Source organism: Parus major, chromosome 8, assembly GCF_001522545.3.
Source record: "Parus major isolate Abel chromosome 8, Parus_major1.1, whole genome shotgun sequence".
Lineage (NCBI taxonomy): Eukaryota > Metazoa > Chordata > Aves > Passeriformes > Paridae > Parus > Parus major.
The window spans coordinates 13,180,599-13,195,429 of NC_031777.1; the positions used below are offsets into that span (position 1 = coordinate 13,180,599).

At 38.2% G+C, this 14,831-nt stretch overlaps 1 protein-coding gene across 1 annotated transcript in view; it reads left to right on the forward strand.

The window, feature by feature from the left end:
- Positions 1-14,831, forward strand: part of DPYD (dihydropyrimidine dehydrogenase) — a 344,164-nt gene that overhangs the window by 213,107 nt on the left and 116,226 nt on the right. The window lies entirely within an intron of this gene.

The following is a 14,831-nucleotide window of genomic DNA, read 5'->3' on the forward strand; positions in this document are numbered from 1 at the left end:
GTAATTTATAATAAGAATTGTTACCGTGAATTGAATTTGATCATAAAACGAATATGTTTTCTTTTCATTATTAATCCAGATGCTTATAGTATTTTTATAAGCAATTGAGTGCTCTAGGTGAAAGAAACCTAATACTTGCAGTCAACTTCACTACAAGGGTAGAGTTTTGTTAGAGCCTGTTTGGCTGTGGGGAATATCTGTCTCAAAGGTAATAATCACAGTTGGGAGCAATGACACCAGCTAGCTGGCATAAATGGCTTTCAGCTGCTGTTCTTGTGAATAAGGACAATGAGGTAGAAACTAAAATTCTCCTCAATCATTATCTTGAATGGATAGAACTAGAAATCCCAGAGCCTACATATCTTCTGTCTTGAACTTACTACCTCCATGCTACAGCTATGAGCAAAGTAAGCGAACATTCCTGAATATAGTATGACATGAAGATAATCAAGAGGTTTTTTCTTATTCCTGGTGTTTAAATGTGTACATCAGCAAGTATGAAAGTGTTCAAACAATTTCATATTGACAGTAAAAGTGCTGCATAACCTACTTCCCCATGAATGGACTGTGTGTTTCTTTGCTGAGATTCTCGTCACTTTACTTTATTTACTGTGGCTGAGCTTCATCGTAATGAAAGTGTGAACCAAAAGATAATATACTATTCCCTGATTTTGATTTTAACATCCTTTGTCAAAGTCCTGGATATTGCATGCAGGCAGACTGTTGGCCATTTCTGCTGTGGGAATGCTATCCCACTTCAGTCTTCACCAAAAATCCCTCACAGCACTTAATGCTTGAGATCAAACCATTCTCTTCTGTGAGGAAAAGCACTAGCAGCATTTCAAAAGGAAGATTTGATTTTTCTGAGGCCTAGTGTTGTGTGTGGGATGAAGAACTCTTCCAGAGTTCCTGGGGTGAGCATCTTCTGATTATCCCTCATTATATGTGAGTTATTACTTAGAGAATGTGAGTTCAGTTTCTGCATGTTGGCTATGGCTGCTACTGTTGTGTCTTTGAGGTTGGTAACGCCTGCGTGGGCATAGGGGAAGCAGCACCCAGCAGCAGACCTTGGCATTGCTTACAGGGATTTTTAAAACATGCCTGTGAACTCATCTAAGAACTGTCATATAATTATAATGGTAAATTTGTTGCTAACTGAAAACAGAATTTTGTTCACTGTGGAGAAGTCTCTTGTTGCTTATTTTGAGATATTTGGTATAATTACAACTTGCAGAATTTTCTTCACCCAATTGCTGTTCACTCCTCTAGAAAGGGTTTTTCAACTCTGTGTTTTATTAAAACTGGAACCAATTTCTGAGAACTGTTCATGTAAACTTAATTAACAAGCAAAGAATGACATTTTCTGCTCAGACAAAGGCCAAAGTGAGGACACAAGTGATTACAGTAAAAAAACTTATATTACTAAGGCAAATTTTAAAAGCAAATCAAAACTTACACATAATTACTTTGTCTGTGAAATACAAGTAAGTTAGAATAAGATTTATGTTACAGATGAAAAGGATATGAGCAAAATAATCACCTCACTAGAAGATGATCCCTCAATAGCATTCTGTCTTGTGCCATTGGGAAGAAGCAAATCATAAAGGGCATCTAAGTTGTCCCAGCAGAGGCTAGGATGTAAACTGAATTTTGCAATGGTTGTGCAGAAGAGGACCAGCAGTCACAGCTCTGTGGGCAATGTCACTTAACTGTGGCTTGTTGCCTCGATAAATCAGAAACTAGTGTCTCCCTTGTGCTCTCTTCAACCCTTGTAGTGGGTGGCCTCATACTTTGTCTCTTCTGTCTTCTGATTCCTGCTTGTAGCTTGCAAATATCTCTGGCTGGCAGTCCTTCCCTTTCTCCTCTTCTATTAGCTTCTCCCTTTGACCTTAAATCCACTTCAAGTGGATGAGGGAAAAGCTTCCACCTCCAAGAACTTGCTTCAGTGCCACCAGAAGTGAATAAAATACTGCAGCAGTCCAAGCAGAAGATGTCAGGATTTTGTGTGTTACCTGGTAAGGTATTAGCAAAAGCTGCTTACTGGGGTCAACCTGCCACAGCTGGGAAATACATAAAGTCAGCTCATGACTAGGCCATAACTGGGACACACAGTGATTGAAGTGCTTTAGTTAATGGGGTGAAAAAAACTAACACCAATGTCACCAGTCCCCCTTTCACGTTTTATTCACCAAGGAGATGCCTGATTATGTGGTGTATTGGTATACTTTTCAGCCAAAATGTGGCTGGAAAAATGACAGAGTATGGTACATTCAAGAAATTAGTTTACATAGGAAATAGGAATTCAGCCAAGTAGAATTCACCTAATGATATGAACAGGAAGGAAAACTGTGAGGAAAAAAAAAAAATCATTTTTATGTTAGCAAACATCTACAAAATGTCACCCTGAAAACTCAGCTTCTGAGGTTGCTGACATGGTTTTCTGAAGACTTTCCCAGGACAGTAACTGTAAGCAGAGATATGTGTACATTCCTTCTGATACACGTCTTGTGATGGACATCTCTCACGGCCAGTGCGGTTGGAAAGGTGTTATCCTGACCATCCAGTCCCTGGCCATGGTCAGAAACCTGTAAACTGTGAGAGAAGAAACAAATATATTTATATAAATATATTATATATATAATATATATATTTATATAATAAATACAAATAAATTCTCTCCCTTTCACCACACCTCGAGCTGCATCTGTGTGATTCATTTCATGTCCAGCAACAGCAAAATTTAATCATTGGGAAGGGGTTGAGAAAGTTGGAAAAAAAGTTATAAAGCCTGGGAGGAGAATTTACTGCTAAAATTTTATGTTCACATACTTGACAATAGCTACAATCTGGCCATTATCTGTGCTGGGAACTGTGAATACTGGTGGCAGTGTGTCATGGTGACCTGGTAAAGCAAGGAGCTGCAATCTCTTTAGCATTTGCGCTGAGGAGAACAAGCTTGAAAAGAGTAAGGTTTGAAAGCAGTAAAATACTTCTCTGCAGAAAAATGGGTACCTAGGTTTCACTAAGAAGGTGATGAACGCAATTTCCAAATAGTCTTTCTACACCTTCCTATACTTGGTGCCCTGTAGATGATAATAAGGTAAACAAATCAATTAAAAACCTCAATATGCAAATTAGTTTGGGTCTGGATATGTGCAGGAGGTCACAGCAGTACAAATAAGGGCTTTGACAGGACACTTCATGAAATAAATTGCAGGGTAAATGTCATTCCCTGCCAGACTGAGAGAAGTCCATCGCAAACAAGCAAATGTTTGAGAAATTTGTACCACAAAAAAGAACTGGGATCTTCAAAGAAGATGCCAAATCTAATATTTTTTCATATTGCTATGTTAGTATACTGAAGTCTTAAAAAGTAAGTTTTTGGCCTCCTAGCTCAACACAAATGAGTTTGATCTCCTGCATGACTCTAGGGAGTGTACATAGGATACCAGATTGTCAGCTGTGACACGGAATCTGTGATTCAGATATCAGTGTCATGATGCGTTGAGTTGAGAAACCTCTTCTGCTAGAAACAGTAAGTACTCGTGGACCCCCAAACTAAGCTGAAAACTCTTGTCTTAATGTTTGTTCTGCTGCTTGTGGAATGTTGCTGACACTCTCTCTGACAGTTACTCAGCAGAGAGCAGCTTTTCAAGACTGAAGCTGTTCAAGATGTAATTTTGTTCAACATTTTGTTCAGAATGTCCCAGGAACACCTGTTGGCAGTAGCCATGCTAGAGAGTGTGTGAGAACAGATCACTGGATCCCAGGCTGGTAACTGTCTTCTGTGTAGTATTGTGGGGGCTCTGTCAGTTTTTGATTTTTTGGATTTGTTTGGGTTTTTTTTTTTTAATCTCCTAGAATGGTAATGGTGCAATTAGTTTTTATATTATGAATTATTTTTTCCTACCATAGAATATGAAATAAGGCTGCTGGCTTTGTTTGGATTTGGTCTTCATGGATTCTTGGTTTGATTTTTTAAAAAATTTAGGTAACAAACCCATACTTGGTTTAATTCTACTCTGTGAGGATAGGAGTAGATAAAAGGCTACAGAGGAAGAAAAATATAATCTTAACAGGCATATATGAGTGCATGGCTTCTACAAATAAATTTTGGTGCAGAAACATGCAGTGTTCAAAGAGATGAAGTTATAAGGTGAATAGAAATATACTTGCAACAGTTATTTGGGTATTTTGCATCCAAAAATATTTAATTGGTTTGTGAACCCTGAAGTGGTGTCCTACACTTCAATCTTGTGTTCGACCAGCTCAAGTTTTAAAAGCAGGTTTTGTCTACAGACTGGGAACAACGTTTATCTATTTCTATAAATCTTTTTCCTCACTAAGTCTGTACTAATAGTAGACCCTGCAATCTTGTTACTGAGAGGAATTGACCAGAATATCTAAAACTGCTGTAGATCTTCTTCAAGAGTTAAAATTAAGAGACATTAGGTGGAAGACTTTTTTAAGATACAAAGGACTCATAGGCTTCACAGCTTTACTGTGAGGAAGTCAGAGTTGGCTTTCTCACTAGAGATATTAGGAGTAATTTGTTTATTTTTGCAGGTATTATTATAGCTTTTGCTTTTAATGGATATTCAGAAGCCTGTGGGATGTTCTACATAGTATTTGCATTTTAGATATCAGTCAGGGACTTGTTTAAGGTTATAAAAAGCAATAGTTTTGCTCTTCCTAGGCCTAGTATAGATAGCTTTGCCTTTCCATCACAGAGAAACTATACTTTTTACTCCAAATATCTACTAAGTTGTATCTCCATGTGATAAATCTCATGTGTCCTGACAAGCTCAATATCTACAATCTTGGAATGAAACATTTCTAAACGATCAGGTAGGGCCATGCCCATGTGGACCTTACTTGGTACTGACATCAACCAGAGTAGAGCCACCTGAATGGGGAGAGCACATGCTGTGCATTCTCAGGGTTATCACAGGACTTGGCTGAAAGTCCAGCTGCTTCTCCACGTGGACTGAAAAGGACAGAGCACGAGGGGAGAGAACCACAAGCTGGGCTGCCTAGCAGCCTGCATGCTCCCAGAAGTGCAGAACAGCTACCTGGGTTGCTTTATCTGAATTTCAGGCCCACAAATTACATTTAAAAAGCTCCAGAAGTTGTTATTGCTGCAGCTTAAACTTCCCAAAGCCAGCCGTCATGGATGCTTGGTAGGAGGTGAAAAAACCCACACAGCAGTTGTTAAATTCACCATATGGAAAAGATCCCTTTCACTACAGAAAACTGGCAGTAGGCCCATTCCCTTAACATCAGAGGAAATCCTAGCTGAAAAGGGAAGGTGAGGTTGGAATACGGCACTCACACTGATTGCCTTGTCCAGGAACTAAATCACTTGGCCCTAGAGAGTGTGGAGCACAAGAACAGCCGTAACTCCTCCATTTCCAGGGACTACTGTGCTGGGTAGAAAGGAAGAGATCTCAGAGCACATGACCACATTTCCTTTTTGTCATTCACCACAAGAAAAAAGGAGGATGAAAAACAGTTAAGAAAAATACTTCCTAGAAAAGAGAAGGAAAAAAGCTTCTCTTCTGTGAACAGCAGACACATTGACAACATACCTCTGCATGTTCCAGGGAAGCTCCCAGTTTCCCACCATCCTGAGGGTGTCTCCATTGCTCCTGATCCTCTCTTTGTTCAGCTCTTTGTGAGCCAGCAGGATGCATTTTTCCCGTATTCAGTCTAAGGAGGAATCCAGCAAGAAGTCTGGTTTACACAGTGAATAAAACCAGAGGGTAGTAATAGAAATGTTGATGTATTGTGTTTTAGGGATCACATTTGCTTATAAGGAAGATTATTTTTTGGAAAGGCTCTTCCACAACACATAAAAACTGCTTAAGCCTCACATAACTTGAATATTAATAGAAATGGGTCTGAGCTAAAAAAATACGGTGGTGTAGATTTTCACTCCTTGAACCTTAGGTGTTAGTAAAAAAAAAAAAAAAAGGAAATACAGGAAAGTTCTCATCTATAATCTCACCTACTAGCATGTTTTGGTAGTCATGTTGGCTATGGCAGATCTGCTTCAGCCTTGAAAAGTAGTAGAGAAGTGACATGGAGTCAATGTAAAATCTCTTTTCTCTGAGAGATCTGGGGAACTACAAGCTTAAAATCTTTTATCCTTGGATGCAAATTGGTAAAAGCTGTTCTGAAAAATAGAACTACTAGAAAGAAAACAAACAAAAGAGTGAAGAACTCCCTTTTGTAGGATGTTATGCCTTTAAAAAAAAAAATTATTTGACGACATCAAGAGAAATTCAGATGATAAAAATGAGCTTGGGTTTCCAGAAGTATTTGGTAGGGTCCTTCACTGAGGAATTTGAAAGAAATTAAGTTATCATAAGATTAGAGGAAGGAACCTACATAAATAAATAACCAGTTAAACATAGAAAACGATGTTAAGGAAGAAATAGTAAATTTTCACAATTGATAGCTGTAGGATCTGTACTGCGTTCTGTGCTATTTAAAATGTTTATTAACAATCTTCAAAAGAGAGAGAATTTGAAGAATGTAAACTTTGCTGGTGATAGTATGTAATATAGGGAGATAAAGACGAGAGCTGACATCAAGGTTTGTGAAGAATTTACTGATTGACTGGCCAATGAACTGCCAGGGTTAAAAAACTGACAGTAGTACGCAGATGGGATAAAGCTATGATAAATTTACATACACAGTGAGCGATTATAAGCTAACTGTGCTAGGGCTACAGTAAGGGAGCACTATGAAAATCCCAGCTTAATGCTTAAGAACATTGAAATAAAGCTTATCAAACACAGAATTTCTAGGAAAAGTAGAAAACAAAGCAAAACCCCTCACTATGTCAGCATGTTGATTCTTTTTTTTCCCCTTCACATTTTGAATACACTTTGTGGTTCACATCTTTCTGGATTGGAACCAGCAGGGTGATAGGTGGAAATGAGTGATAGGAGGTTCTTCACCACATGGCTCAGCAGCTGTGGAGCTCATACTGATGGGGCATTGCCAGTCCCAGAGGTTCATGCAGGCTGAGAACAACCTACTGGAAAAACTGTCTGAAAGCATCACCTCTGACGCAGGGAATTCCTGTGACATCGGTTTCTCAAAAGCTGGGCAAGGTTTTTGGGGAGAAACTACTGTGAGTTTGCCCTGGGGAGCTGCTGCTGATGCATGTGGGGGAAGGGGCACTGAGCTGTGTAACCCACTGCTGGGGATTTACACTGTCAGTGCACAAAGAGGAGCTCTTGGGTTTGCACCCAGCATCAGAAACCCTCTGTGCCTCCCAGTCCTGTCTCAACCTTTGGACCATTGTTCCTGTATCACATTTTGACAACTTGATTAGCATGTTAACTACATTACTTGAACTGAAGCTGAGATATAGATATATTTTTTGCTAGTCTGAAATGATGTGCTAAGGGGTTTGTAATTCAAATGCTACTTTCAATTTACTAAGGTTTGCTTCATTTCCAGAGGGTCAGCTCAGACAATCCTACATACAGTAATACAAGAAGATCTACTAAAAATTTACCCAGACATGGTATCTGATCATGCACGTTCAAATGACCATGCAGTACATGTCAAAATGTTTGATCCCAACTGCACAATATTTACACTGAGGTGTTTTATTTTTATTATTTTAAATTTTTCAAAATTATGGTTACTAATCTGGCAAAGAAGTGGAAGCACATACTCTGGCGATCAAATTCAGGGAATTTTATTTTAGGAAAGCACATATCTGTTGCTGGAAACCACAATTTGTAACTGAAACCAGGACGACATGGTAAGTTCAGTGAAATTTTTACAGTCAATTTATGATTCAGGTGTACATGTTTGTGGTGACAAACTGGGACTTTGAAGAAAAAATGTGAGAAGGACTTTTATGTTTTGCACTTGAAAACTACTGCTTCATTGAGAAACCTGTCAAACTAGTTTAGTGAGTTTAGTGCAGAACTGTACTTTCTTCCTATGCATGTTATAAAGCCGTGACTTATTTTGTTTGTTTTACTATCACAGCTAAGGTGTGAAAAATAGTGAGTAGTTCAGTAAGGGAGAAGACTATTTGTACATATGCTAAGAATATCCTTTTGATTTAAAGAGTGATTTATTGATCCCTGGGAAAAAAAAGAACAATTTTCACAGTTCTCTGAGGACTATGAACACGTCTTTAAAACTTTAGCCTTGGGGTAAAAAATAGGAGAAAATTAAAGCAGTTTCTGAAATACTTCACCAACCATCTCCTAGAAAATGACCCAATCTGCTTGATTATTGGAAAAGACAAACTCCTTAATGGCTAGCATCAGCTGAAGCTGCTTCAGGATGTGCTTTGGCAGTTGCTGCTAAAAATTCCTTTTCTGCAGAGATATGTGAACGGTCATTAAGTACCAGTATTGACAAAGGAAATGCCCTAAACATAAAGACAGTATGATTAAAAAGATATTTCTAGAATGTAATTCTGCTGACAGTGACATGAAGAGTTGCATATTTCTGTTCATCTTATTAAAGTGTGAACATGCAGACTATTACTTAGAAAAGACAATCTCTTAAAAATCCCAACTGTTTTCTCAGTTTGGTGAGTTACTGTGTGTACAGTGGAGTGCTTCAAAATGATCTGTGTGATCTGGTTGGGTATCAGGACTGTAGAATGTAGAAATGTCTTCCATGAACTGCAACAAAGGAAATGGCATCATGCATTAAACCCCCTGTATGCTCAGATATCCATTTCGCCCCCTCAATCTGTGCTTAAAATAGCAATAACAACCTTGGTGCGGGGCATTTCCTGGCGATTAATAACTGGCCAGGGTTAATGGCCCTCAGCAATGCCTCAGGCCATCAACTCCTCCCAGCCAGTCATTACTCCCTGGGAAATGCCCTTTTCTGGGTAGTTATTGTTTTAATATTAAGATGTAGATGCCTTTGGATGGAGACAAAATGATCTTGTGGCAATTTATTTTACAAAATAAATGTTAAAAATAAAAGCAAAATTTAAAAATTATTAAGAACCAACCATCCATCAAAATTAAAATCCAAAGTTTCTAAAAATGACAAAATCCCGCTAGTCTGATTACCTGTGCAAAATATATATCTCCTAAATATGTCTTCCTAATTTCCATGTCATGTTTGTCACAGGCAATTGGCTAAATTATAGAATCTGATCTTTTAAAATGCACAGTACCTTTGACTTTTTTTTTACTGTCCATGATACTGTTTTAGTATTTCATGAAGCACTAAGCATATGTGATTTAGATAATTCTGCTTTTTCATCTTTTATATTACAATATTTATATTACAATAATGATAGGAAAGCAAATGTATACCTGATCAAAGCAGTAAGTATCTGCTGTTCCTGTAGCCCATATTCTGTGTGTTCTGTGGTGTGGTTTACATTTTAGGCATTCTGCTAGAGCTCTAATGAAGAAAAATATGAAGGCTAGGTCTATATTTAAAAGGCTTGCTCACATACTTATGTAGGCTAGGAATACTAAAAATAAAATGGTATTTAACTGCTGTCCTGGCAGAACCTAGTGTAGATGCAGTTTTACCAGCAAACTGTTTATTTTTGTTGAGAAGCGATGCGGCGTTTGCTGCTCTGAACTGTGCCCATTGTAGGAGAGCTGGCTCTCTGCAGACGTGTTCTAGCTCAGACAAGAAAGGCAGAGGCACATGCTCGAATCTATCACAATTAGAGCCAGCTCTTCAGTGTGATTGACAGCAGCTGGACTATATCCCAGCCTCCTGTGCTTTCTGGGGAGGGGGGCTAGGGAAAGATCTCAAATTCTGAGAGAAATGTGGGAATAAAGTGTTCCAAGATCTTTTTTCTTTTCTTTATCTACCAAGAGGAACATGTAGATTAGCAGAATTCTTAGTGGGCTCGGAACTGATCTTATTCTACATCCCAAATACCGCTGGTAGCTTCTAAACTTTTTATACACACTGTGTTTAAGAATTATGACCATGAAATTTTACATAATCTTCATTACTAAACTTCTCATATCTGACACATGTCCATATTCTAGATCTCAATTCACCCTGTTTTATATTTAAATTCTTTTGTTTATTTGTTTGTTTTGGGCTTTTTGTGGGGTTTTTTTATGTTAGTTTTTTGTTTGTTTGTTTTGGTTTTTAGTTTTTGTTGGGTTTTGTTTTGGTTTTCTGTTTGGTTTTTTTTTTCATGATGACCTGTGCTTAAAGGAGCAACTGCTATACATGCAAAATGAGGTGTCCAGCAAGATCCAAAAAGAAATCTTGTTCTCTTTGTACAGTCTTAGTCTAATACACGGTTGTGTGAACACGGACATGCCAACCAATTTCTATGGCACAGCAAATTGCAGTGTGTCAGTGTGGTAACTACCCCTATTGGGAACTTGCAGCAAATACAGGCTGATTCAAGTTAATATGAATTTCTTCAATTTTGGTCATAGCAAACCAGCCTTACCTCCTATTTTATGGGGTTTGAAAGAGCACTAGAGCAGCCACTGGCTGCAGGTGTGCCCATGGGTGGTAACTCATAAATCAGCAGTAACCTCTGTGTGTTGAAACCTTGCATGCAGAGCTAGTGGAGATAGTCTTTTGAGTGTTGAAGGAAGTGTGTGACAGTAAGTACTTATTTACTGAACACTTAAACCCAAATAAATATTTTAAAGGCTTGTTTAAAGGAGACTTAAATGCATCCTTTGTTGTGAGCCACGTAGGTTAAATGTAAACTAAGAAACCGAGAGAGTGCTTTTCTCTCCTGTTTCCTGCCACTACACTTCCCAGTCTCACAAATCTCAGGAAGAATACTTTTTTACTGGTTATTTTTACATCTTTCTCGCATTTTTAACTGCAGGGTTCCTAATCTATTTCAAATTTAATTTTCTTTTGCTTATTTTAATGTTTAATATTTTTTTATAAAATTGTTGTTACGTTGATTTTTTCTATCTATACATAATAGCTAATTTAAGTCTTATGTTTGGAAAAAAAAATATATTGAAGTTCTATTCCTGAATTTCAGGGCAGCATTTATAAAAATCTGCTTCACTTTTCTTGCAGTGTAACATGATATACTTATTCTTAGCTCCACCATTCTTGGCCACCTAGCCATTTATGCTCACTCTATATAACTGTATTGAAATCTGAATATGCTTGCCGAATGTTTCATTTAAGTTATATACAGCTCAGATGAGAGTGTCTAAAGATTGATATTGGAATATAAAATCACAATTTTATAAGTACCCCAAAGTCTTACAAAGAGTGCAGTGTGTGCATCTGAAAGTGAAGGGTGGGCATTAAAAATGTATATGTGTTATATTTGCATTCTCTTTTGCAGCATGCCTCTGGTTCCTAGTAGGACTCTTGCCTTTGATTCTGCCAAAGGCATCCACACTTCACGTGATTTATTTTCAGTTTATCTTTTTGGGAACACACATATTCACAGCTGGGTCATTGATAAAAATCTCACCAACATTAGGTCTTCTAGTGCTTTCATTTGAATGATCACTTGAATGAGGCTATAAGGCTGTAGAAAATTCAATGCATTTTAATTTTAAAATCTCCAATCGCATAGCAGTATGCTGAACAAGTTAGGTAACAGTTTCATTAAACTTCCATGAAAATAGTAAGGCCTCTTTTAGTTTCTCAGCATCTTCACATGAGCTTCCCTAAAATATGAAGAGGTGGGTCGAGCTGGCAGTTGAGGAGGAAAGATTAGTCAGAAGGTAACTGCCAACTTACAGCCCTTAATTTTGTATCTTCACTGCTGCTGGAGTGTAGCCAACAAACTACTTGGGTCATCAGACATAACAGCTAGCTACTTAAGTAAATTCTAATGTCTGCATAGAAAAAAAAGCTACCCACTCAGGAGATTTTTCTGATCATATCACAGATGGGAGCACTGCAGACCTGCCATCAGGAGGTTCTGTGCATAGTGGCACTGTTGTTTGCTGAATTTTTTGGCCCGGCTGGGAAATACCAGGGAATGATAAGAAAGAAACATGAAGAGATCAACATGGATTTTCATCTTGACTTCTTGAAAAGTTTTGTGCCTGACAGAAAGTAGAGTTTCTTTCTTTGATAATGGACTACTTTATTATAGTCTTCACTATAAAAATATTTATATATTAAGCATTTTTTTTCCAAATGAAAGGTTCTGGTGGAGATGACCCACTGATCTTACTTTGGCCATTGAATAAATACCATGCTTTTAGCCCTGTGAACATTTGCAGATTGTATCTGGTCATGAGGTGAGCCTGTCCCATTGATCAGGCAGGTTTGGGACTGTGAACAAGCTCTCCTCTTTGTGAAGTCCCATACCTAGACTGATACCTAGGGAAATAGTATCTATGTATTATTTATATATAGTATTTAAATACAAATAGTATTTAGGGACTGATAGGGACTCCCCCATGCAGCTGGCATTTAAAGCCATCAGATAACTTCCTGAAGACAGGGCGAACCTTATTGCCTGTTCCTACACATCTTCTTAACTACCACACCCTCACCTCTCAGAACAGCCTAACTGAAGAGTGCTTTGTGCAAAATCAGGTAAATTATCACTGATTTTCGGTATATCACTATGAGGATAATGGTGCACAGAGAGGAGAGAGTGGGTGAGTGGTGGAGGATGCAATCTGGCTGACAAAATCATTTAGTCCTTCCAAGCATCCCTCTGGCACCAGCAAGGTCACATGATGAAGTAGATCACAGAGCTCTGAAGTGTAAAAAGGGAGGGGTTTTCCTCTCTGCTATCTGAGTCACAGTTTTCTCCTCTACTAGCACTGATACTGCTGGCTTTCTTGAGCCTTCAAAATCCAAGGAAGTGAATTAAAAGAAGCCCTGGGGGGTGATGGAACAAGAGAAGAGATAGGATGGACTTCTCAGAGATGCAAAGAGACAGATTTGACCTGGGGAATTGCTAGCTGACTGAGTGCTGGGGATAGGAAATTGTGATGAAGTTATTAATTCTGTATTTTGTCTCTTTTTATTTTCTGCTGAATTTGTTTTCTAATAAGTTAAGCAGCTTTGCCACTAAGTAATAAGGGAAATATATCTGTATATATGTAGAAACAGCCAAGGTCTGGAAGGGATCTGAGGGTTCCTTTCAGTCAACAGCTGCTCATTCCCTCCCTGGGAACAGCATACATGCCTTAAACATCTTTGTCTCCAGTTGGCTTCCCCTCTCAGAGGGGCACCCTGCAGAGAGTTGCCTGTGCTATTGTGAGAATAAAGAGCAACAATTAGCGAGGTGCTCAAAGAGCTGTGGTTAAAAGGACTTGGTGTATCTGAGCGGAGAATTTGATAAGAGAAAAATTTCTAAAGGTGGAGGAAAAAATTCACAAATTTGTGTAGCCTTTTGCCAGCCTTGTTTTCCTTACATGGTCTTGAGAATCAATAATGTGTCAGCACCCTGGTGAAAAGCTTTTGCTACAGGTCATAGCATGTGTCTGAAATATGATAGAATTAGATATATCCTTTTTCTGTTAGCTTCTCCAATAATGTACTGGCATCCTCTGCTTTCTCTTTATATTAAAGCAGTGTGGAAAGCACAGAAATACACCAGGGGCATGCCAATTCCACAAGGGCTTGCAGGCATTGTTAGAAAGAAGTACTGCTAAAAATTAGTATCTGTCTTCACTCTTCTCTTGGATTCAGCCTTTATTTCCATGCAATCATGTATTTGTTTTCACTCATTACCAACGAGACTAAAGGTTGAACTAGTATAGGTTTCCTATGAAAAATAAAATCCCAGAGATTGTATCAAATTTCCAGGGAAGTCTTTAGCCACATAGGTAATTTTCAATGTAATTTGGAGGGTTTACCTGAAATACTGAAATTTTCAACAGTCTGTCATAAAATGGACATACTTCTTCTAGTCATGTTAAATATTTGAGTTTCCCTGAAGTGCTCTATACAGGTGCTTCATTCTCTTTCATTGTTCATATGTTTTGGGGAGCCCTTATGCCATGGTTCCCTTTTCACTGTTCAGAAGTTAATACATCTTAATTAGAGTGCCCTGAGTCCTGAGAGATGCATCAGATCTTTTTTTTTCTTGACCATTCAGTTCCTTTTCAGTTGCACTGTGAATTAGCAGGACTGTCATTAGGTCAGGTTTTCATTTATGCACACTTTCCATGTGTGTGATCTGTGCTTGGACATTTCTGTGTGAGCAGGGCCAAGGGCACGGTAGCTCCACTGCTGCCCTGGTAGTGCTGATGTGGTGCTGATCTGACCTGGTAGAGGGGCACTTACAAAAACAAGTAGTTCCCTTGTTTCTCTAAGGTTCAGCAAGTTCTCAAATGCAACCTATTTAGCTTTCTGCTCCCATTTAAGACACAGTGTTGTGTTGTTTTGCAAAGAAAAAGGTTTGTTCATAACTTAAGGATTTTGTTTGTCTGAAGGTGTTAGAACCTAAGAAGTCTAGGCCTGATTTTGAAGCCCCAGTGTACTCAATGAAATCCATCAAATAATCTCATTAAATAGGTAGATCTCACTGAAGCAGAGTCATCATATGAAAATAACTGCCTTTAAAAATAAGCATCTCCATTTAGCCTGGGATTAGAATCTTTGGTATTTTCTGCTCATGCTGACTTTTTTATGTAATACATAGAGAAAATCATAGCATTTTCAAACTTTTATCATCATCTTTCTAGACTTAGTTGTGTGCTGATAATGTTTGGCCTGGTTTTGCATTGCTTTGTTGTATTTAACTTCCCCTTCCTTTGAAAAACAAACAGGAGATCTCAATATAAAGTAACAAGGCACAGAAAGTGCTTTATTCAGAAGGTTTGCTACAGCTGAATAATAAACATACTAATATCTCCTACTTGTCTCATTTTCATATACTCAAATGTATG